The sequence below is a fragment of the Silene latifolia genome, chromosome 8 (assembly GCF_048544455.1).
Source record: "Silene latifolia isolate original U9 population chromosome 8, ASM4854445v1, whole genome shotgun sequence".
In the NCBI taxonomy this organism is placed as follows: Eukaryota; Viridiplantae; Streptophyta; class Magnoliopsida; order Caryophyllales; family Caryophyllaceae; genus Silene; species Silene latifolia.
Window position 1 is genome coordinate 53,491,965 of NC_133533.1, and position 24,034 is coordinate 53,515,998.

General features: G+C 37.0%; 1 long non-coding RNA gene and 1 other non-coding gene across 2 annotated transcripts; both read right to left on the reverse strand.

The window, feature by feature from the left end:
• Window positions 1–3,828: 3,828 nt before the first annotated feature.
• Window positions 3,829–3,935, reverse strand: LOC141597653 (small nucleolar RNA R71). The gene has a single exon (XR_012522876.1). It is a non-coding gene; the product is annotated as a small nucleolar RNA R71 (small nucleolar RNA).
• Window positions 3,936–19,612: 15,677 nt separating this feature from the next.
• LOC141594365 (uncharacterized) lies at window positions 19,613–21,064 on the reverse strand. Its single transcript, XR_012522152.1, has 3 exons — window positions 20,959–21,064; window positions 20,249–20,313; window positions 19,613–19,695 (listed from the first exon to the last, which is right to left on the reverse strand). It is a non-coding gene; the product is annotated as an uncharacterized LOC141594365 (long non-coding RNA).
• Window positions 21,065–24,034: the final 2,970 nt, after the last annotated feature.

A 24,034-nucleotide genomic window follows, 5' to 3' on the forward strand; every position in this document is an offset into this window, starting at 1 on the left:
TGCTGCTGACTTACTAGTCACTCGTAGAGATATATCTTTTCTTGACTTACCTTTGATGCTGTATATATAGCCTAGAGTTGTCCGTTGTTTGTAATGTACTATCTGTGTAACTAGGGCTTTGCACTTTAAGGTTTTAACTTTGCCCTTTTGTTATTTTGTATAATTTCGTAGTAGTGTCAACCTTCTGTATAATTATGTACGTCTTAGTTTAACATTTTGGATAACATAGATTATCATGTAATCTTGTACTTTGTTTTAAATATTTGCATGGATCACTTTTCTATTTATAATGCAATGTTCTTTACTTCTGATTTTCTATTTAATTTTCTATTTGTTTTCTTACATATTCTTCCATGCACTTATAATGACCAACTTATTTTGTGACCTTATTTTGTGAATTGTGAAACTTCTTTTGTGAATCTTGCAACTTATTATGTGAATCCTGGAAATTATTTTGTGAATCCTGGAACTTATTTTGTGAAGCTTAGACCTTGTTTAGTGAATCTGAGACATTGTTTAGTGAATTTTCCTGCTTCTTCGTACGGTTTTCCCTTTTCTTACCTATTATCACTTAAATTCAGTTAATTGACAATAGCTTATTGTTATAATGTAACGTTCTTTAGCAACTTATAATCACCAAGTTTCACAAAACAAGCCCTTAGATTCACTGAATAAGGTCTGAGATTCACAAAACAAGGTCTATGAATTCACCAAATAAAGGTATGAGCAAAATAGATGATTTTAACCACTTATAATGACCAAGTTTCACAAAACAAGCCCTTAGATTCACTGAATAAGGTCTGAGATTCACAAAACAAGGTCTGTGAATTCACCAAATAAAGGTATGAGCAAAATAGATGATTTTAACCACTTATAATGACCAAGTTTCACAAAACAAACTTTTAGATTCACTGAATAAGGTCTGAGATTCACAAAACAAGGTCTGTGAATTCACCAAATAAAGGTATGAGAAAAATAGATGATTTTAACCACTTATAATGACCAAGTTTCACAAAACAAGCCCTTACATTCACTGAATAAGGTCTGAGATTTACAAAACAAGGTCTGTGAATTCACCAAATAAAGGTATGAGCAAAATAGATGATTTTAACCACTTATAATATAATGACCAAGTTTCACAAAACAAGCCCTTACATTCACTGAATAAGGTCTGAGATTTACAAAAGAAGGTCTGTGAATTCACCAAATAAAGGTATGAGCAAAATAGATGATTTTATACACTTATAATGACCAAGTTTCACAAAACAAGCCCTTAGATTCACTGAATAAGGGTCTGAGATTCACAAAACAAAAGCTGTGAATTCACCAAATAAAGGTATGAGCAAAATAGATGATTTTAACCACTTATAATGACCAAGTTTCACAAAAGAGGCCCTTAGATTTACTGAACAAGGTCTGAGATTCACAAAACAAGCTCTGAGAATCTAAAATTTACTGACCAAGTTTCTTTATTTTGTGAACTTATTTCCCTTGCTTTGTGAATAATAGGCTTTTCTGAGTTGTTGATAAGTGCATATTTTATATACTTTCATCCCCTATTTTAGCTTCATTTTATTTGTTATTTAGCACTTATCATAGTGTCATAAGCTAATATTTGTTGTTCTAGTGTATTTGCTTGTCTTAACATGTTTTGTAGGAATCTAAGCATTTAGAGGCTTTTTCCTATCATTTTATACACTAAGTTCACTAAGCTAAACAAGACCAAGTGTTGGACTAAGCATGGAGCATTGGATTGGGTTTTGCATGGAGAAATTGATGGATTGAAGTGAGAATTGCAAATGTTGCCAACAATCAAAGTCAAGGCCCAATGATCAAGTCCAAGTCAAGATGAAAAAGCTTAGGATTCCAACATGCATGGGATACTCTTTGAAGGCTCTAAAGATGATAGAGAAGGCATTTACCCGGGTGCATTAAGGGTCATTAATCACGAACTTAGGATTCCTCAAGCAATTAAGTGAGGAATTAAGCGAAAATACCCGGAAACACACGACCCCGATCGGGGCCACCTAACCCCGATCGGGGCCGCATGCATCTAGCCCATTTACGTTTCTTTTCCTCTCCTATAAATAGGAGAGGTGTTCCGGGGTTTTGGGATATCCAATTTTACGTCTCATTTCCACTTCGCAATAGCCTTAAGCTTTATATTTCTCTCATTAGTCTTCTCATTTTAGTTTATAAGTTGTTAAGCTTTCTTTAGTTTAATCTTTCAAACATTTGGTACTCAAGTTATTGTTCAAGCATTTTGTTATTCAAGCATTTGGTTATTATACATTTCTCCTTTACAAGTTCTTCCCTATTGAGGTATTCTTATTTCTAGTTTGCAAATTTACATTTCTATCTTAGCTTACACATAGCTTATAATTAAAGTACTTAATTTAGATTACATTAGCATCATTTCTTATACATGTTATATCATCTAGTTCTTATAAATCATTTAATCATGTTTATCATTTCTCTTAATATAACTTACAATTTACACTTTAACATGAGTAGCTAATTCTCTTGGTCTAAGGGCTAGGGGAGCCATGCATAAATCAAATATATAAACATGATAAAATAAGTTAATAATAATATTGATCATATTGCTTCTATCACATGCTTGTGCCACAATGTTTAATCTTTGTTTAGGGCCCTATTCAATTGATTAAGTTTGTTTATTCGTTCTATAAGTCGAGAGGCACGGAATTGAATTAGACTAAGCATGTATAGTAGGACGACCTAGTCATGGACGAGAGTTTCTCTAGGACCCGGCCTATGGTTGATACTAATATCGTAAGATGGGTATCTTTAAGCCTAAGCAATTGACAATGTTGTTAGTACCAAGTTTATCATGATAATATATTTACCCTTGCATGTGTGACCCGAACCCCTTAGACTCTCTTTTAATCATATAATTCACATCATAGTTTTATTAGTCAATCAAACAATCAAACCAAACCAAATCGTAATCGACCTTGATAAAAATCTACCCATAGCAATTCACGAAGTAATTCCCGTTTCCTTGTGTTCGACCCCTATTGCTACATTAACTTGTTGTCTAGGGAATTTATCTTTGCATAGGTACGCGATAAGCCTATCAAATTTTGGCGCCGTTGCCGGGGAAACGGTTTTATTGCATTGTGAATTGTCGATTTTTATCTTGTTTTTCTTTGTCTTGGGGAACACTTGTTCCTTGAGACCGTTACTTATCATTTTCCTAGAAATTGTTGTCTTATGCCCAGGTCCTCTCGTAGTGGAGAATTGCTTTCACCGGATTCCGATCCCGAGAGAACATTTAGGAGAAGACGACGTTTTTGGAAGGAAATTAAAGAAGCCACTTCCCCCATACAAGTTGAAAGTGCTAGAAAGTCTTACTTAGACGATCTAGAGGTTCTTGAAGAGGAGGAGGTTTCTTGTTCATCAAATCCACCACCATCACCATCTACTACCAAAAAGATGGTGAAACTTTCCGATCATTCAAAGCCCACCGCGGCCATGCTTCCGGCCGGAATCACAACCACTCAAATCACCGCGCCGGACTTCGAGATCAAACCGGCTTTCATTAGCCTTGTGGAGAGAAAGCAATTTGGAGGAAGTCCTTTGGAGGATCCCAATTTGCATGTGCAAAACTTTTGTGACTATTGCTCCATGATCCGTCAAACGGGCGTCACCCAAGCCCAAATAAGGGAAATACTTTTCCCTTTCTCATTGAAGGACAAGGCCAAGCTTTGGATCAATAGCCTTGACCGCACTACCTTGGGAATCACCAATTGGGAAACATTGGCTCTTGCTTTCTATCAAAAGTTTTTTCCACCGGAGAAAACTCAAACTTTGAGGAGCCAAATCACCGGATTCCGTCAACAAGCTCTTGAAAGCTTGTATGAGGCTTGGGAGAGGTACAAAGAGCTTCAAAGGCAATGCCCACATCATGGGTTAGATGAATGGTTTCTAGCAATAACATTCTACAATGGATGTTGTGCCGAGTCCCGAAGGATTCTTGATTCCGCCAACAATGGGCGGTTTGATCAAATTGACACCGATCTTGCTCATTCCACGATCGAATCCATGGCAATCCATGATGCCCAATATGTCAATTCTCGAGTTGTGTCATCAAAAGGTAAAGAAGAATCCTCTAACAATTCTGTTTTGCTAGCTCAAATTGCCTTGCTCCAACAACAATTGGCGGAAAGAGATGCTAAAGATTCCATCCAACAACTCAATGTTGTGTCTTCAACAAGCCAAATCATTGTGTGTGACGGTTGCGGAGGTGCGGGTCATTATGCCGCTCATTGCCGAGCCCCTATCGAAGAGGTAAATGCTTTTCAAGCTTTAAGACAAAGTTTATATCCTCCGGGTACATTTTCCAACACTTATAACCCGAATACAAAATTCCACCCAAACTTGTCTTATAATAGCAACAATGTGCTTAACCCTCAACCCCCACCACAACAAAATGCCTATGTTCCTCAACAACAAAAGTATGTCCCTCCACCGGGTTATCAAAATCAACAAAGGCCCCCGCAAAACAATTACCAACAAAATCCACCACAAAATGGCCAACAAAACAATCAAGGAGTTGGTAAGCTTGAGGGCATGATAATCCAAATGCAAAGGGAATTGTTGACTCAAATTCAAAAGAATGATCAAGCTCATAGTGCCGCGGTCAAGATGTTGGAACAACAAGTGGCTCAACTAGCCGCTTCTAGCTCTCAAAGAAAGAATGGTCAACTACCTCCCCAAGGTGAGCAACCACATGAAACCGTTAACTCTATTTCCTTGAGAAGTGGTTCAAGCTATGATGGGCCATCCATGACTTTGGATGATGAGGTGGTTGTTAAGAAGGCTAAGCTTGGGGGAAATGACAAAAAGAAGGCTAGTGAAGAGCCTATTGTTAAAGATCGTGTGCCATTTCCTCATCGATTGTTGATGCTAAAGAGGAAGAGCAAGCTTGATGCCAAGAATGTTGAGTCTCCTATGCCCAAAGAAAGTGATGAGGTAATTGTTGAAGAAATCTCTCCTAATGCTAAGGAGAGTGATGCCGTTCCAACAAAGGTGAGTGTTCCCATTGAGAAAGAGATAGTGAAAGATTTGGAGGATGCTCCTCCAAAAGAAGTTGTTCAAGTACCATTTCCCCATCTTCTAGCAAAGCACAAGGAGGAAGGTAAGTTTGCTAAATTTTTGGAAGTTTGTAAAAATTTGCAAGTCACCATCCCGTTTATGGAATTGATTACCCAAGTCCCTTCTTACGCAAAGTTTATGAAGGAAATCCTCTCAAAGAAGCGATCCTTCAATGAGGTTGAGACCATTGCTTTCACCGAAGAGTGTAGTGCACTCTTACAAAACATGTCTCCCCCGAAACTTAAGGACCCCGGTAGCTATTCTATTCCTTGCACTATAGGCAAATATACCATTGATAAGGCCCTTTGTGACCTAGGTGCTAGTGTAAGTGTCATGCCCTATTCCCTTTGTGAAAAACTTAACATGGGTGCTTTAAAATGCACAAGTATTACATTGCAAATGGCGGACCGTTCTTTAAAGCAACCTCTAGGTGTCTTAGAAGATGTTCCCGTCAAAGTTGGCAAGTTTTTCATACCCGTTGACTTCCTCATACTTGACATGGCCGAGGATTCACAAACCCCAATCATATTGGGTAGGCCATTTTTACGCACCGCGGGTGCGTTAATTGATGTGAAAAATGGGAGGTTGACATTGGAAGTGGGTGATGACCGGGTTTCTTTTAGCAAAAACAACACCATTAGAAGCCCAATGTTACAAGAGTCTTGTTATTTACTTAGCACTGTGGACTCTTCTTATGCCTCTACCATGCTTGGATCCTCACTAACGGATCCGTTGGAGGACGATATGGGTGTTGTTTTCCTTGTAGGTGATGATGCTAAGGGCACTATTGCTAAGAGTGCCAAGAAGAAGAAAGGGAAATTTTATTTGAAGAATTTCAAATGGTTGAGAAATGCAAAGATAGCTATGAAATGGAGTTTGGTTGGTGGCAAGCTCAAAGATGAAACTTGAATCGAATAGCTTCTTACGTCGTGCGGGACGTTAAACCAGCGCTTCTTGGGAGGCAACCCAAGCTTTTTATTGCTTTTATTTATTTTTGTTTTTGATTTTTCTGCAATTTAATGTTTTTCGTAGATTAGTAATAAAAATGTTCGACTTAACAATGTTTCTTTTTGTGATTTCTAGGTGAAAATGAAGAAAGGATAAGTTGGAGTGCACTCGACACGCAACCCCATGCGTCAACCCCGTTCGGGGACGTGGTTTTCGAGAAACGAGGAGGGAATTAAATCAATGCGGAAAAGAGTCAAAACTCAAAGAGGAGGTCAACCCCGATCGGGGTTGGGTGGCCCCGATCGGGGTCGTGGTTCTGTGACTTTCTTGCCTTCTCTTTATACGGGTAAAAACAAAGGTGATCAAATTCTTTCGATTATTTTCACACCCGATGGTATTTTCTTTTTTTTTTTTTTTTCTCTTCCTTATATCTTCACATTTCTTCACCTTAGTCACAAAGAAGCATCTTCATCCCCCGAATTCATGCTAGCTTGGGGGAGATTAGCAAGTCGAGTATGTTTTTCATTGCTTTGCATATTAGTTTAGATCTTGCATCCCATTAAACATAACCTCTAGTCCTTCCTGTTTTGTGCTTTGAGCCATTTTTATGGTTTGATTGGGTGATTTGAATTGTTGGCACATTGAGGACAATGTGATGTTTAGCTTGGGGGGAGATATTGCATTTGCATATAGCATAGTTTGCATGTAGTGTAGAAAATTTGAAAATTTTTGAGAGAAATTTTTGCTTTGTGCTTGCTTGTGGCCTACTTTCCTCTTTGCTTATCCTAATAATAGCTTTTTGCTAATGATTTATTCTTTAATGATGGGATATTAGCTACATGGGGATGTCTTGACATAGTAGGTGGGAGATGAAGAATGAACCGAATAGGCTTGATCTTGACTTGTGGCAAGCTACAAAATGGTAAGGTAGAGCCTCTCTTTGACCGATGCATCCATATCCGGTCTCTCTTAGGTGAGTGTAGGTCTCCTTATGATGTGTGTTACATCAAAACGCACAAGTATGGTCTTTATTTCATCTCTTGTTAAGCATGCATTCATTTGTTAAAGCATTTTGGAGCCATTCACATGATAAATTTAGCCTTTTTGAACCCTTCACAAAATTTATTCCTAGCTACATTATAACTTGCCTACCTTGTTGAGCTAGTAGCTTTGTTGGTCTTGTTTGGGTGCTCAATTGGGATTTGTTTCAAAGTTATGGAAATCATGTGAGCTTGGTCTTAATGCTCAAGAAAGAGAAAAAAAAAAGATAATGAAAAAGAAAGATGAAAAATGATGAATTGAGAAAGATGGAAAAAAAAAAAGATTGAAAAAAGAAATGAAAAAAGCATGAAAGTGAAATGAAAGAAAAGAAGTTTGCATTGAAATGAAAAAAAAGAGAAGAAGAAGAAGATGTGAGAAATTCTCAAGAATTATTCATACATTATGGAGAGTTTTCTCATGGTTTAAATTGCAAATTGGGTTGTAATTGGGATTGAGCACCTTTACATTTTGGTAGTTGCTAGCTTGACTTAGCTCCACATTACCATAATTCATTTGTTCCCCCTTCTTACCCATGTTTATTTGCCTTTTTCTTACCCATTTGGCTTCTTTATCATGCTTGCATTTGATTGTTTTGGCTTGCTAGTTTTGATTGATTACCATATTAGATTGCGGGCACATTATTATAAGTCGAGGATAGTTGAGTGATTATTCACAAAAATTGTCCTTTCACATATAAATGAGTTTGAGTGTCCCGTGAGAGTCCATAAGTCAAAAGATCATGCAAGAGCTCAAAGGTTCGTTCAAAGTTTCCTATGCTACGCCGTCGTGTAAATCTCAACCATGCTTTGCTTTGTTCCTTGCCCATGTTGATTCGGGTTTTCAAATCATTATGCTTAGCTTGTTTGGATATTGCAATTGATGGAATTTGGTTTCTTGCTTGAGGACAAGCAAGGGTTTAGCTTGGGGGAGTTTGATAAGTGCATATTTTATATACTTTCATCCCCTATTTTAGCTTCATTTTATTTGTTATTTAGCACTTATCATAGTGTCATAAGCTAATATTTGTTGTTCTAGTGTATTTGCTTGTCTTAACATGTTTTGTAGGAATCTAAGCATTTAGAGGCTTTTTCCTATCATTTTATACACTAAGTTCACTAAGCTAAACAAGACCAAGTGTTGGACTAAGCATGGAGCATTGGATTGGGTTTTGCATGGAGAAATTGATGGATTGAAGTGAGAATTGCAAATGTTGCCAACAATCAAAGTCAAGGCCCAATGATCAAGTCCAAGTCAAGATGAAAAAGCTTAGGATTCCAACATGCATGGGATACTCTTTGAAGGCTCTAAAGATGATAGAGAAGGCATTTACCCGGGTGCATTAAGGGTCATTAATCACGAACTTAGGATTCCTCAAGCAATTAAGTGAGGAATTAAGCGAAAATACCCGGAAACACACGACCCCGATCGGGGCCACCTAACCCCGATCGGGGCCGCATGCATCTAGCCCATTTACGTTTCTTTTCCTCTCCTATAAATAGGAGAGGTGTTCCGGGGTTTTGGGATATCCAATTTTACGTCTCATTTCCACTTCGCAATAGCCTTAAGCTTTATATTTCTCTCATTAGTCTTCTCATTTTAGTTTATAAGTTGTTAAGCTTTCTTTAGTTTAATCTTTCAAACATTTGGTACTCAAGTTATTGTTCAAGCATTTTGTTATTCAAGCATTTGGTTATTATACATTTCTCCTTTACAAGTTCTTCCCTATTGAGGTATTCTTATTTCTAGTTTGCAAATTTACATTTCTATCTTAGCTTACACATAGCTTATAATTAAAGTACTTAATTTAGATTACATTAGCATCATTTCTTATACATGTTATATCATCTAGTTCTTATAAATCATTTAATCATGTTTATCATTTCTCTTAATATAACTTACAATTTACACTTTAACATGAGTAGCTAATTCTCTTGGTCTAAGGGCTAGGGGAGCCATGCATAAATCAAATATATAAACATGATAAAATAAGTTAATAATAATATTGATCATATTGCTTCTATCACATGCTTGTGCCACAATGTTTAATCTTTGTTTAGGGCCCTATTCAATTGATTAAGTTTGTTTATTCGTTCTATAAGTCGAGAGGCACGGAATTGAATTAGACTAAGCATGTATAGTAGGACGACCTAGTCATGGACGAGAGTTTCTCTAGGACCCGGCCTATGGTTGATACTAATATCGTAAGATGGGTATCTTTAAGCCTAAGCAATTGACAATGTTGTTAGTACCAAGTTTATCATGATAATATATTTACCCTTGCATGTGTGACCCGAACCCCTTAGACTCTCTTTTAATCATATAATTCACATCATAGTTTTATTAGTCAATCAAACAATCAAACCAAACCAAATCGTAATCGACCTTGATAAAAATCTACCCATAGCAATTCACGAAGTAATTCCCGTTTCCTTGTGTTCGACCCCTATTGCTACATTAACTTGTTGTCTAGGGAATTTATCTTTGCATAGGTACGCGATAAGCCTATCAGTTGTAGGAAGCAAGCCAAGCCAGGATGAAGCGACGTGTTGAGGACGTGCTGAAGCTACTGAACCACTCTACTGAAGCACCTACTGAAGCTACTAAACCACTCTCTGAGCCACCTACAAAAAAGAAAAGAATTTACAAAGACAGACTGCCTGTGTTGAGGACTCGGATGTCTCCTGCTGGGCTTTACAACTTTCTCAACAATAACGAGAATCCACCATGAGATAAGCAGATTGAAGCTATACAAAAAATGGGATTTGGTTCTCTATTGCATCTTAAAACAGATGTTGTTCCGGGTCACTTGGCGTACTGGCTAGTTTCAAATTATGAGCCCTTTACAGGATCGTTGTGTGATGGGAAACTCCTTGTTTTAGAGGAAGATATCCATCTGTGCCTGGGATTGCCAATGGGTCCAAACATTGTCGAAGAAGCAAAAATTGGAGATAAGTGCCCTTCTTATGTGTCTGTTTTGGAGGAGTTCAGAAGTCAATACAAAGGTAGTTCCATTGAGCTTAAACACATTATGCAAAAGCTCTCTACACAAAGAGATGGTGGAGATGATTTCACACGCACTTTCATCATTTATATCTTCAATGCTCTTTTAGGCGGTGTTGTAGGCAATCGGGCAAGTTTGAGACTTCTTAAAAGTTTGGTAAACACTGAGTTGATCTCCAAATTCAACTGGTGCAATTTCATCAAACGCAAATTGGCTGCCCAAGTTGAGTCTTGGCAAAAGGAGGAGTGGCAGACCAAAAAGCTGAAAGAAAATTGGTTTGGTGGACCTATTATGGTCTTGGTTTTTATTTATCTTGATCGATGTGTCTTCAAAGCACGCCTTATTACTCGGCAGTTTCCAACGCTCTCAACTTGGACTAAAGAAGCTATATCCAAGAGAGTTAAGCATGAAGTGAATGACAAAATTCGGACAAGAAAATTTTCGGAAGGGGTTCTATTGAGCCTCCAATGGTCATCAACCACCATATTCCACGGTTGTGTCCTACTCCTCCAAAGATTGAGCTCGGCCAGTCTTCCAAGTCAACAATTCAAGATAAAGCATCTGAAGCTGAAGCTGAAAAATTACCTCTACCTGGGAATGAAGGCACTGGTGAGTTTGTCCATAAACTTGCGCTTTCCGAAAAGGCAATGGCTCAAGCTTTTGTGGACTACAAATCACTTGCTAGTCAAGCTCCCTCCAAACTGCCTTCAACAACAACAGTGAAGAAACTAGTTGCAGCAGTAGACGGCATAGCAGAAGGTTTTAAGTTATCTCAACAAGAGGATGATGCTGAAAATATGAACGATGTGAAGTATGAGGAAAAGGTGTCGGACATTGTGGATGAGAATATCATTGACAAAGTGGTTGAGGATATTCATGAGAATGTGGAGAAAGGTGGGGAGAACGTGGAGAAAGCTGGGGAGAATATGGATAATTTGTATGGGTGGACTGAGGCTGATTTATTGGCGGCATTGGATGCGATGGGTGAAGCTTTGCAACCAATAGCGCCACATCATTCACCACCACCAAATGCAGAATACCCATCCTTTAGGCTCCTAGCAGCTGATGACCATCTATTGTCTCAACCTGAGTCTGAGCCTAACACATATGCTGCTGTGTCATCCCTACTTGTGGATGTCATCCCTCCTTTCACTGAGCCCACTCCTTTGGTAGGGAACACATCCTCTCACGCTGCTCTGGATGATGTTCTTCCTGACAAGGACGTCACTGAGCCTACAATTATTGAGATAATATCTACTCCTCCTATTCCTCCTCCTACTGTGGTACGGAAGACAACTCTTGATGTTATTTGCCTACCAGATACTCCACTTGTTTCAACAATCGATAAACCATCTGTCAGTAAACGATATGTCAGTAATGTCTATATTCGTCGATCGCCACGTCATTTGGCAAAGTCGATTGCCAGTGTTCCTTGCAAAACCCCAACTACTGCTGCAATCCCATTTCCCTTATCTCCATTACCAATTGAAGAGGATGTTCTGGGTCGCGGTAAGAGGAGGGTTGTAGTTCCAGCTGAAGTTTTACGATCGCCCTATTTGCAAAGAAATCTTAATATTTTTAAGGATTTGAATCAAGCTGAGAAACAAGTATTAGATTTTATACTTGGTGAATCATATGATGAAACGGAGATTCTTTTCCAAAGTCAATGTCAGACTTTGACAAGGAGCCAGTTGAAGAGTGTGCCTGAAGGCGATCGGATATCATCTCATGTCATAGATGTGTATTGTGAGATCTTAAATATTATTGAGATATTCAAATCCCGGACTTCCCCTTCTCGTTTATTTGTGCCGTATAGAAATGAAAGTGTTAGTCTTATTACCCTCTACTTTATCCAATTCTCCAAGTCTATTTTACATGATGTTGACTTCTAATCGTTACTCATACTGATCTTATTTCTTGTTCCCAGTGTCTCTCCAATGTTGATGTTTCTGCAGTTCAACTAGTAAGTTTTTTATTCACTGCATTTTTGTGTTTTTAATTCAGTTTACTTTTTGTCCTTTTTCAGGTTTGCGCTCCATAGTCTCCGCCTCATGCCCACCTTTCTTGATTTGTATCGACCTCAAAACTAAAAGTAGCAAAGTGCAAATCATCCATCCTATGAAAGGCAGATCTGTTGATTATTCTTGTTTTATACAACCTGTGGTACGTTTATTGTTTCCATTTTTCTTAGGAAAATGTGTGTTATTGTGATTCTACTAGGAAATGACTTTGTGAATGTATGACTTTATTTTGTGAAGCCTACACTTACGGTTTGTGAATCTTATCACTTTAACTACTTATGTTGACCAAGTTTCACAAAAACAAGCTCTAAGATTCACTGAACAAGGTCTGAGATTCACAAAATAAGGTCTGAGATTCACAAAATTAAGAGCAAAATAGATGATTTTAAACCACTTATGTTGACGAAGTTTCACAAAACAAGCCCTAAGATTCACTGAACAAGGTCTGAGATTCACAAAACAAGGTCTGAGGTTCACCAAAAAAGGAAAAGGGCAAAATAGGGGACTTTGTGAAAGTAGGCCTTTATTTTGTGAATCCTAGATCTTATTTTGTGAACCTATGGTCCTTTACCATTTCACTGCAAGTTTTACAAACTAAGATGTATGGTTCAACTGGTGCAATTTCGTAGCTAGTGTTTGTTTTGACAGTATAGTACCTTACATGATTCCTAGATAGTGTGTTGTACCTCATAAAATAAGTTTTGTTTATACCAAAACCAGAATGCCAAATCATACCACTTGGTGAACCTTCAACATCTTGTATTCAAGCTGATGAACAACCTGATCATCTTTTATCTCCCTCTCATAATACTGCTATTGATGATTTCCCTCCCGTCAATGATGATGCCCCTCCCGTTAATGATGAACAACCTGACCATTCTGAGCCCACAGTGGTAGCGGATGATCATCATAATCAAGAATGGTGGGTTGAGTACAATAGGAGGAGAACAAGTGAAAGAGATATGCAAACAAGTTCCAGTGCTATTGATGATGTCCCTTCCGTCAATGAGCCCACTCACCCCACTATGACTGTTATAGCTACTCCATCTACTCCTATTCCTCCTCCTCCTGTCATAGGAAACAGTGATCCTCCTTCTACACCATCTGCCAGTAAGGAGTTGAGGGCGTGCGATCAAATTATTACATATTCTGAGAACAGTGAGCCCACTCACCCCACCGTTACTGTTCTAGCTACTCCTGCGACTTCTACTCCTCCTCCTGTGGTAGGGAACAGTGATCCTCCTTCTACACCAATTGTTTCCGGCCTCGATAAACCATCTGCCAGTAAGGAGTTGAGGGCGTGCGATGAAGAGAACCTATCCAGAGAAGTAGTACAAAATGATGCACTAGAATGGCCTCGATACACTGACAATGAATTGCTGAATTTTGTTCGAAAGAAATCAAAGAAAACTCAACAGTAATGTCATATTTTTGCTTTGATTTTTTGATTTTTTTTATTGTAATAAATATATCTACTAATTGAATTTTATCAATAATGAAGTGACGTTATGGTGTCCACACCGTGGATGGAAGTCACAAGAGATACTTTGCATAGCCTTGGACCGAAAGACCTTATTATGGATCAGGTAAGTAACCCCTGAGTATTATTTTCCTTTTACTCCCCATGTTTTCATTTTGTTCACGTCACTCGATGTGTATGCTTCCTAACAAATTTAATTTTGTAGGTCATTGATATATTTGGAATTAAGTGCACACTCAGTAGAACAAATTTACTCTACTTGCCAACAACAATATTTGTCAGTCTCAAATCCTTTATATGTTGATATTCAAGTATTTTTGCGTTCTTAAAGTTGCTTTGTTTCTAAAATTGCCTTCTTGTGACTTGTAGGGTCTTCATCGAGAAAACAACCCCGTTATTTGGGGTCCATACATAAAGGACAGTTACACTCCAGTTGATGGTAGCCATATCGACAAGGTCAGATATTTGTGATGTTTATTTTACTTATTTGTAGGTCATTGATATGTTTGGAAGTTGTTTTGTGAATCTTGGAGCTTAATTTGTGAATCTTGGATCTTATTTTGTGAATCTTGGAGTTTATTTTTGTGAATCCTGGACCTTATTTTGTGAACTTATTTTGTGAATCCTGGACCTTATTTTGTGAATCCTGGACCTTATTTTGTGAATCTTGGAGCTTATTTTGTGAACTTATTTTGTGAACTTATTTTGTGAATCCTTGACGTTATTTTGTGAATCCTGGACCTTATTTTGTGAACTTATTTTATGTATCCTTGACCTTATTTGTGAACTTATTTTGTGAATCCTTGACGTTATTTTGTGAATCTAGGAGCTTATTTTGTGAATCTTGGAGCTTAGTTTGTTAATCTTGGAACTTATTTTGTGAACTTATTTTGTGAACTTATTTGTGAATCCTGGACCTTGTTTTGTGAATCCTGGAACTTAATTCGTGAATCCTGGACCTTGTTTTGTGAATCCTGCACCTTATTTTGTGAACTCCTTGACCTTAGTTTGTGAACTTGTTTTGTGAATCCTTGACCTTATTTTGTGAATCCTGTACCTTATTTTCCTCATTATAGCATTAATCTCTTGGTTTGTCTTGTACATTTACTATCTCAGGTTTTTATCCCTTTCCATAGTAACACGCTGCCGCAGCATTGGTGGGCTTGTGTCTGTGATATAAAACAGGGAAAAAATTTCATCCTTGACTCATGCGTAGCTGTAAATGTGGATCCTGACAACAAGCATGCCAAAGAGCTTGTATGATTTTTTTTTCCAAAATATTGTTATTGCCTTTTCTTTTAAAAGTATACTCCAAAATATATTTTGATCTTATTATTGCCTTTTCTTTTTCAGATACATCATGTTTCATCTATTTTGGGAGAGTCATATAAATCTTTGCAGTTCATGCACACGAACGAATTTGTCAATCTCGAAGTCCCTAAAAAAAAAACAAGGTATGTAAGCATGTATCTTTTTCCTTTTGTTAAGAGATCAATAGTTATTATTTTGAGCTTGTTGATTTTAAAACATTTACTGTTTTTTTTTGTCTAGTTATGATTGTGGAGTTTTTCTATTGAAGTGGTTGAGTGCCTTGGACGATGATAGTTTATGGACCAAAAGTGAATATTTTGAGGTAAGTTCATTAGTATACGAAAATAAAGGCTTATCTTGTGAATCTCAGACATTGTTCAGTGAATCTTAGAGCTTTTTTTGTGAAACTTGTTCATTCTAAGTGGTTTAAAATCAACAAGCTCTGAGATTCACTAAACAAGCTCTGAGATTCACTGAACAAGGTTTGAGAATCACAAAACAAGGTTTTGATATTCACCAAATAAAGATAGGTTGGTTGTCTATATACTTCATTAATATATGTCGCTTTTTGCAGAAATTGACACAATATCGAAAATCGATCATATTGGAACTACTTAGATGGGATAAAAATACTAAAAAGGTACACTTCATTGTCTTAAAAATGATGTGAAGTTCATTTCTTCATAATTTTGGCGAATATTTCGTAAATAAGTCGATTGTACTTGTTTTGGTTGTATAGGTGTTTAATTAAAGAAGACAATTGTCCGTGAAGTCATAATATGCAAAAGTGGGTCGAGGCTCCTGTAAAGATTGTTGCCTTCATCAACTCTTGTAAAGATATTTGATAGTTGTAAAGTCGTAATAATTTTTTAGGGTCACTTATGTGATTTATGTAGCTAATTTGACATTGAGTTGAGCAATTTGAGCTTATTTGACATTGACATTGAGTTGAGCAAAAGTGGGCCGAGGCTCCTGTAAAGAGCAATTTGAGCTAATTTGCTCTTGTACAGATATTTGATAGTTGTAAAGTTGATGACTTTAAACCACGACCAAGTTTGACATTGACATTGAGTTGAGCAAAAGGTCTGAGATTCACAAGATAAGGTCTGAGATTCACAAAATTAAGAGCAAAATAGATGATTTTAAACCACGACCAAGTTTCACAGAACAAGCCCTAAGATTCACTGAACAAGGTCTGAGATTCACAAAATTAAGAGCAAAATAGATGATTTTAAACCATGACCAAGTTTCACAGAACAAGCCCTAAGATTCACTGAAGAAGGTCTGAGATTCACAAGATAAGCTATGAGATTCACAAAATTAAGAGCAAAATAGATGATTTTAAACCACGACCAAGTTTCACAGAACAAGCCCTAAGATTCACTGAACAAGGTCTGAGATTCACAAGATAAGGTCTGAGATTCACAAAATTATGAGCCTGATAGATGATTTTAAACCACGACCAAGTTTCACAGAACAAGCCCTAAGATTCATTGAACAAGGTCTGAGATTCACAAGATAAGGTTTGAGATTCACAAAATTAAGAGCAAAATAGATGATTTTAAACCATGACCAAGTTTCATAGAACAAGCCCTAAGATTCACTGAACAAGGTCTGAGATTCACAAGATAAGGTCTGAGATTCACAAAATTAAGAACAAAATAGATGATTTTAAACCACGACCAAGTTTCACAGAACAAGCCCTAAGATTCACTGAACAAGGTCTGAGATTCACAAGATTCACTGAACAAGGTCTGAAAAGAAATAAACGCTTGATGCTAGATTCAGAACCAAGTTTTACAATTTTACGTTCCAGTTTCACAAAATAAGGTCCAGGATTCACAGGATTCACAACATTAACAAAAATAAAACGAGCTTTAAAACTTGTCTTCTTCAATCGTCATCTCTATTCTCGTTGCTTAAGAATACTCCATTACATTGACAAAAATAAAACGAGCTTAAAACTTGTCTTCTTCAATCGTCATCTCTATTCTCGTTGCTTAAGAATACTCCATTACATCATTCTTCATTCTCGACCTCTTCCTCTTCTTCCTCTTCTTCTGATGTCTCTCCCTATGTGAAGAATGAATCCTTTATTAGATACTTTTTTTTAGAAAAAAAAAAAAAGAATTAGTAGACAATAGTAGTTGCGTTTTCAAGCAATACTAAAATGGAAAGACAATAGTAGAATTATACATACTTGATTCTCAGGAGGATGCTCTGCAAACTCATTTGGACAATTTCTTTTATCATGGTGTGACATGCGTTTACACTTAGCACACAACCTTTTCGGTTTTTTTGCCTTCATAATTGCCTTATTTTTGCTGCTCACCATCCTTTTACCACTACCTTTGTTTCTAGAGACTTTAGGTGGTAAGATCTTGATTTCTTTTGGAGCCTTGCAGTTGAGAAGGGCCTCCAATTCTTGTTCTTTGGTCAAAGGCTTTGGGTTTGGCTCCAACTTCTCTCGGAATTATTTTATTAGCTTGGCAAACTCTCTCATATCTGACTCTTCTTCTTTTCTTTTGAGCATACCAACAGTTGCGTAAATCTCAGACCACACCCGAGACATTCCAAATTTACTGTTACTGGTAAGATCATTGTTTTCCAGTAGATTTCCATTCAAATCATAAACCGGGTTTCTGAGTGCATTCTTACTCCACCTACACAAAATGTATTTCTCAGGAATTTCCTTAAACTTTCCTGAGCAAATCCAAATGATGTGGTTGCATAAGATACCTTTCTTTTCAAACAATTTACATGCACAACGGACATCCATTGTTCTCCTATTGTACTCAACTGCATATCTCTTTCGCTTGTTCGCGTCCTCAACAATTGAAACTTCAAAATTAGTTACTGGATCTGGTGGGGTGTATCCACAAACACTACACGCATTTACCGAAAATTTAACCTACTCTTGGAAGTCAAAGAACACTTCATGTGTATAGACCTTCACTGCATGGGCCTCCCAGTTTGACCCGAATAGGGTTTCAGGCATTGAGTTGTGGCTCTGTGCTTCAAGAAGCTTTAGATTATGCCTTTGTTGGTCCATGGCACTTTCAAATCTCATCCAAAATTCTACAAGAGTCCCAAATTTATTTTTAAATCTCTTGAAGAAGCTATTCGAACTCTCTGATCTTTGTGTGGTTTTTAAAATGTTGCCCATCGGCACATTCCTGAAATAAGCGGGTATCCACTGATCTCGTTCCGCAAACTTGTCAGTCAACCATTTATTTTCTTCTAACGAAAACTCGCTAATGACCTTAGCCCAATTCTCTTCAAATTCCTCAGGCTCCAAGTCCTCGCTCCAGACAACATTGTTCAGACGACTTAAGAAATTAGTCTCTTTACAAATTGTGCTCCCAACCTTGTCTGTTACTTTCTTCATAATGTGCCACATGCACAAGCGATGTCTTGCTTTTTTGAACACGGCTGCAACTCACAAAATCCACATTATCTATTGTCAGAGATCTTTGGTCACAAATCAAGCTCTAAGATTCACTAAACAAGGTCTCAGATTCACAAGATAAGAGAAATAACAAAATAGGCAATTTCAACAACTTATGACCAAGTTTAAGAATATTAGCTTTGTGTGTCAGATAACAAGCCCAAAGATTTACTGAACAAGGTCTGAGATTCACAAGATAAGGTATGAGATTCACAAAATTAAGAGCAAAATAGATGATTTTAAACCACGACCAAGTTTCACATAACAAGCCCTGAGATTCACTGAACAAGGTCTGAGATTCACAAGATAACGTCTGAGATTCACAAAATTAAGAGCAAAATAGATGATTTTAAACCACGACCAAGTTTCACATAACAAGCCCTAAGATTCACTGAACAAGGTCTGACATTCACAAGATAAGGTCTGAGATTCACAAAATTAAGAGACTGATAGATGATATTAAACCACGACCAAGTTTCACATAACAAGCCTAAAGATTCACTGAACAAGGTCTGAGATTCACAAGATAAGGTTTGAGATTCACAAAATTAAGAGTTAAATAGATGATTTTAAACCACGACCAAGTTTCACATAACAAGCCCAAAAATTCTCTGAACAAGGTTTGAGATTCACAAGATAAGGTCTGAGATTCTCAAGATAAGGTCTGACATTCACAAAACAAGGTCTTAGATTCACAAGATAAGAGAAATAACAAAATAGGCAATTTCAACAACTTATGACCAAGTTTAAGATTATTAGCTTTGTGTTTTACAAATCAAGATCTAAGTTTCACAAAACACGCTCTATGATTTACAAAATAAACTTCAAGATTCACGAATAATGTTCCTAGATTCACCAAATAAATAACCAGTTTCACAAAAGTAAGATATTCCAAACACACCTGGAACTGCATTTATTATTCCGGCATCTTGGTCACTGATGATGTAATTGGGTTCTTTGCCACCCATTGCTTTCAGGAACTGCTGAAATGCCCAAATAAATGAGTCATCGTCTTCATGATCTAAAAGCACGCATCCAAATATTATTGTAACACCCCGGTTTATGAAGGAGCCTTAGGCAAGACATTCCCTAATAAACTGGACTGTTACCAACTCGGTTTCCCGAGGTAGTGAATAACAAATTAAACTCCAAGGCAAATTATATGAATACTTTAACTTAATTATAACAAAACTTCTTTTACATCAAATTACAAGAATTAACATGAATAAAAGTGAAAGTCTTATAAATAGTGATCTAGCTACTAAGTCTTCCGATCCAGTGCCTCACGCCCATCCAGCTCCCGTCCTATCTCTTAAACCTGTCAAGTCTGCTCGCCAATAATTGGGTCGTCACAGGTGTTCACGAATACACAGAGTCAACCACGAGGTTGAGTAGGGAAAACAATGAAACAACAAAATATGATATGTATGATGCATGCTCCTCCGTCACCTCCATCTCCATCTCAACTCACATCTCATAACTCATAACCCGAACGCCCACCATACCGATCCCATTAGACTATATATATCGACCGTAGTCGATCCGCACCGCACTGAGGACACCAGGGCAAGTCTGCAGAACCCGCCCGGGCCTTATCACAACATCACCATCACCACACCACGTCACCACAACATCCTCCATCTCCAATGCATATGAATGCTCAAAGAATAAACAATGCAATACAATATGTATACCCAATGAATGAAATCATGTCGGTACCAAATGTTGTGATAACACACTCAACACGAACCATTCAGTCGACCATATTATAGCGTAATCAACAACCACGAATCAAGTCACGTTCACAACTTGGTCATATGAAACACAAACAAGTTAACACAATTCAATAACACGATAAGAAGTCAAGTGTATTTCCCTACCTCCAAGTGCCAGCAAATCCAAGCTCACACAAGCAATCAATTATGAACCTTCACATATCCATCACCTACATAACATAATTATATATAATTACCACCTACTCAATCAAATAATCATGCACATAACCTAGACTCATCATAACTTAGTAGGAATATCAACTTAAAGAACAAACACGATTTTTCCTGATTTTCCAGCACATGACAGACTCGGAATAAAATACATAACTAATTCCAGAAAAATCAAATTGATACAAGGCCAATTGAATTGGAACCCCATGAGTCTTAGCTACAAATTATATCTAACGTGTTTTTCCCAAATTCCATATTTATCAAGGGTTTCCAGACTGATTTCAAAAAACTGACAGAAACCGTCGCATAAAAAGTATTGATTCATAAAACGAGTTTAAAACATTATTTTTCAGAAATTCCAAATCCTATTATCATCTAGACTATACAAAGATTATGTATGAAGAAGCCTCATAACTGAATCGATATAAAAATTAAGGTTTCAAATCATTTTCCACAACCAAATCAGATTCGCGGACTTTTCAGCGACATGTTCATAAATAAATCACCTAGGACAAACCACAAAGAATTTGACTATGATATTTTATATGCATAAACTAGACATCAAATAAACAGTACTCTCTTTTCAAACTTTTCGAAAAAAACGATTTTAAAATAGTATAAACAATGGAATGAAATCGACTTACAAACAGGGAATCGAATTAGGTTGGAATCGATGAGCAATCTTCAATCAAATGCAAGGATCGTGTGTGTGTGTGTGTTGGTGTGCGTCGAAGAGAGGGAGGCGGGTGAGATGAGGGTTGTGTAGTGTTAGGGTAAAAATTAGGTTAAGAATTAGGTAAAAACATGATGTTGGGTGTTGGGTTAAACATGTTATTGGGTAAACTCCAATGGGTCGAGGGTAAATGGGTTAGCTCACATCTCGAATTCCATGTAAACCCGTCTCAATTACCTTACGAAACAACTCGATCTTACGATACAACGCGAGTCAAGTAAAATAACTTAACGTAATTATCGTCTAAACAATTACCCGACTTAAATAGTAAAATAAAATACGGAGTATTACAGTCTTCCCCCCTTAAAATGAACTTCGTCCAGAAGTTCGCTCATCTATCAAACCTCCAAGCATCACCGTGGGTACCAAAACAGATTTTCTAGTATAAGAACTCAAGAACTAACTTAGGCCCATAAAACAAAATGTTACATTCTACCCTCCTAAAAAAGAAAGTTACGTCCCGGAACTTACTTCATGCAAACATATCACCACGAATCATTCCATCATCCTACTACCGTTGTTCACCTCGACCTATTAGAGCACCATACCAGTAGTTTAACTACACGCTTCTCTTACACATCAACCAACTACTTGTAAGTAAGAACACAACATAGAGAACTCATTTGCATGGGTACACCCAACGAAACATCAACTTAATCAAACCACAATCTATAAACAAGTGCAACATAACATTAAGATTTTACAATCCTACCCAACTAAAAACATGGTTACGTCCTCGTAACCTCTTTTCAACTTTCATATACGTATGCAACAAAATCACTGTCAACAACATGTAACAGAAAAGAACACATGATAAGAGACTGCGCCTTAACATTAAAGTCGAAAACAAGGTTTTATTATGGAATTAACTGATTGTCAACAAGTAACACTTATTACTTAGCTCATGCTTAACTTAAAAACACAACATCAAACTAAAAGAACAACAAGAAAGGAGCTAAAGGTTTACACGGTTTCATAACAGATCGATCATGGTGTTACTAGCTCTAACCTAACAAATCCTAGGTCTTGCTTACTCGATTCGGTGACTTCTATGTCATTCCCTTCCTGGTTCACCTCTTCCCCAAAGTCCGGTTTGGATGGTTCATCGATTTTTCGGCATCGGTACATTAGCATAAAATTCGTATCTCAGTCGCTTTGATATAAAGTCAAAGGTATGCTCGGGCGGGTAATTGGCCCCGCCGCAGTAATTGGGGTCACGGCATAACCTCATGCAATGGGTGGACAACTCTCTCATATAGAAGTGTTTGCTGTCCCTTAGTATGTCAGAGTCAGGGATAGTATCAATAAGGGTATACGCTCTTAATCGAGTATTAGTTAAGTACTGGGTGCCCATTATGGCCATACTTGTCCATGGCAAAGACAAAGTTTCTCACAATGCTCATTGAAGTCGTATCAAGTGACATGTAACAGTCTCGCGGGTGTACATTGTAGGGATCCATCCTACAGAGTTAAAAGCTAAACAAATTAGGACACAAGGGTGATACCGTAGAAGGTGTTAAGATACAGGATTCATTCACGTGGTTTAAGTGTGCGAAAGTTATATAACAAGTTTTTAGAGTAGCATTGTTGTAGTACTGTGGTTTTGGTCAACTCAAGATTATCACGATTCGCATTATCTACTAGAGAACAACAACCTTAGAAAGATCAACCATAAGGATATACATATACCAAAGATACAATTTTAACATTGACCCCACCAAATTCCTCTCTCAAGTCAAAACTATTACTAATTCCGAACAATTGATCCATATGCGCATTCATTCCGCCCTACCACTAACAATCACCAGGAGTATTAAAACATGCTGCACATACGCACTACTTAAACACTTTGAAACCACAGAAAACATAACATGTAATCAAAACCATTTGACTCATCAGCTATGCAACACGAATTAGTCAGTTTGCATGATGTAAATTCTGAAAACATATTTCCCAATAAAAGTAACAACATATGATCCATGACAACAACAACATTACTTCCATATAACACATGTGTTTAACATTTTAGCAACCTTATCGTTCAATTGTGTCCAAAGAACGTAGTATAACTCATTTTCAAAGAAAAACAAAAGATATCGCATAATTAGCTTAAACATACACATTTGCCTTCATATACTTTGTAGGACATTATCTATGATAAAAGATTAGCAACTTGAACAACTTCTCCGATTTGCACAATTTGAATAATTAGGCAACTCGTAGGCTCAACTAATTGTATCTATAACGACTATCATTTAAACCAACGCATATCATGTGAATCATAAAAGGGTTATCCCATCATAATTGGCCAACATAGCTGACGTAAGAAAATTTCCGTCAAAATAATCACCTTAGCATTTCGTGACAATACAACTATGAACATATCCAATAAGGAACAACGACACTATTTTATTATCATATCATAAGTTTAGGTTCAACTGAATCAATTAATGCAATGAAAGTAATAAGTATAACTATAGGCACACAGACTCACATAAAAGACATTAGAACCCAGATGACATCGTACATGTGAACATTTAGACATACTCATTACTACCATCCATGTGTAAACATTTAAACATAATTATTATAAATATTCACGCGAGTATATTAGAACAGTCAAGTTAACATTTAACGCCACCAACTTTACCAAGATATGACAATATAGTTTTATATTTATATATATCCGACCACTATACAAGTATGATGAACACACCAGAGATATTACAACATGCCAAACATATATAAAATATGCAACAACTGGACTCGTATAAAATATTTCACCCTCGATTAAGGATCGGATTAAGCTATTCAATTTCACTCATACTATCATGCCAACAATGTTATAAACTAAACTTTAATTTTTTTTTATCACTTGTTAAGATACATAACCAATGAATATGTGTGCTACTATCATCATATAAGGACACTATAATTTCACATTAATAAGGCTCATGAAATAATCGAACAACTGTATGAAAACTCAA